The sequence below is a fragment of the Homalodisca vitripennis genome, chromosome 3 (assembly GCF_021130785.1).
Source record: "Homalodisca vitripennis isolate AUS2020 chromosome 3, UT_GWSS_2.1, whole genome shotgun sequence".
NCBI classification, from domain to species: domain Eukaryota; kingdom Metazoa; phylum Arthropoda; class Insecta; order Hemiptera; family Cicadellidae; genus Homalodisca; species Homalodisca vitripennis.
Window position 1 is genome coordinate 144,614,403 of NC_060209.1, and position 2,605 is coordinate 144,617,007.

Consider the following 2,605-nt stretch of genomic DNA (forward strand, 5'->3'; position numbering starts at 1 on the left):
TAGATGGCAAGATAGAAAACAATCCATATCTTATAGCCGAACATCTAAACCTCTACTTCTCACAGATTGCAGACACAACACTTGAAAAATCCCATAACGAGATTCACAACAATAACATACTCCCCCTAACTGGAAATGCCTTCACCTTATATCAAGGTGAACCACTAAATCTAACTCCTACTGAATCCAGTGAAGTATTAAGAGTTATTCAGTCACTGAAATTCAAACTCTCTTGTGGTGTTGATGAAATTCCATCGAAAGTAGTAAAACACTGTGCAACACATTTAGCAGCCCCACTTGTAAGCATAATAAATAAATCATTTAATCTTGGCCAATTTCCATCTGGTTTGAAACTCTCCAAAATTTAACCTAAACACAAAAAAGGCTCCACAACCAAAGCAGAAAACTATCGCCCAATTTCACTGATCTCCACCTTTTCAAAGATTATAGAGAAGATTGCACTTTCGAGAATGCTGGTCCACCTTGAACACTTTGACCTAATAACAAAAAGTCAGCACGGCTTCCTCAGAAGAAAATCTACAATCAGTGCCATCACAAGCCTTACTGAATACGTCATCGACCAACTTGAAGACAATAATTATGTATCAGCAGTCCTATTAGACTACAGTAAGGCTTTTGACTGCTTGGGGCATGAGCTGATTCTTAAGAAACTGTCCGCACTAGGAATTCAAGGCAGAGCAAGTGACTGGGTGGCTAGCTATCTCGAGGGACGCAAGCATATTGTTGAAGTAAAGAAAACTGCAAATGGACAAAGCTGTACTTACAGATCCAAAACGGCTCCAGTGAATAGAGGAGTCCCACAGGGCTCAGTATTAGGTCCATTTTTGTTTGTACTTTTTACTAATGATTTTTCACATTATATCAACACTGACAATGTAAAAACTATTATGTATGCAGATGATACAACCCTTCTTATAAAAAATGACTCCACACTGGGCCTGCATGCAGACATTGTCACATCAACAAACAAAACTCTGCAGTACTGCCTGAAAAATGACCTGGCAATTAACCCAACAAAGACCACCCAAATTAATTTTAGCAGAAAACAAGATCAAGTGCCTAACGTCCAAAACATCACAATAGAAAAACAATCAAAACTATTAGGCATAGTGATTGATGGTGATCTTACCTGGACTGATCATATTAACAGTTTGACCAAAAAGCTTGGATCTGGAATCTACGCAGTAAGAAGAATTAAGTGGATAGGAGGACTGCAAGTGGCAAAGACAACTTACCATGCTGTTTTTGAATCCCATATAAGGTATGGTATATCAGTATGGGGAGGAACATCTGCCCATAATCCTAGCAAGATCTTACTCTTCCAAAAAAAGGCAATAAGGACATTGGCAGATCTGGGACCACTTGAAAGCTGCAGAGAAGCTTTTAAGGCTTTAAAACTCATGACTGTCATAGCACTGTACATCTACTCTGTAGTTGTCCAGACAGTTGAAATGGAGTTACCAAGAGCTAAGGATACTCACTCCCACAACACCCGGAGAGCAACTGACTACCTCCTTCCTGGACACCATACTACACGGTACAGCAGGAAACCATCCTACATGGGAAGAAAAATCTTCAACACCCTACCTCTCAACCTGAAAAATCTTGGAGGGAATGAGTTGAAGAAAAGCCTTCAAGACTGGCTCATGGAGAGACCCTTTTACACCATGACAGAATTTTTTGACTCTGTAAACAGTACATTGTAAAGCAAGAGACCTGGATTTTAATTCATTGTAAATTTTGACGCCATTACACTTCTTTATGCTGATGTAAATAAAGAACTTTTGACTATTGACTATTCACTTGAAAATATATAATTTTAATCCTTAAAGTGCAAATATTGGTCAGGAGAGAGTCTAGTGACTGCTTATAATCCTCGCTTCTACCAACTGTGACACTGTAAATATTTAACGATGTTGCTTAGTCATTATTTGAATGAAAACTTTACTAAGTGAAAATAATAACATTTTGGCTGCAGCGCAAAACTGCATTAGACTTTTTGTTCTAAATTTAATGTATTTTATTTTGTACGCCTGACCTACCTCATAATTAATATAGTATTTGAACAAACTGTAAACATGTACCAATTTATCCTATTTTCACTCTCTTTGACAAAAACCGGATACTAAGTCACAAAACTTTTGCTAGGAGGATATAGAACAATTTGCCAAATACCTTTTTTTTGGATATTAGGGTAGGTCCTTATTTAAGAAGACTGTATCCACTGATATACTTAACTTCTATCACCTCAATTGGGATTGATAAGTCAGACTGTGTAGTATTTCATTTATTTTGTTGTGAGACAGTCATTGATGGAAGTAATATTGTGTCTGTACCCATTCATGTGCATGCACAAGTTGTCTGTAGTCAGTCTTATCATACTAAGTAGAGCAGGTTTTCAGTGGCGTGTGTATAGAAGCCATACTTCACTACTACATCTACTAAGGTTTTATTGATTAAGCTAGGGTTTTATACGACAGTTCTGACTAATCACATTCACTACATAAGTGGACAATTCCAAAACAACAACCAAGATGAGTAATTTGTTAAAGTAGGTTTGAAAGGAAAAATAAAACTACTTATA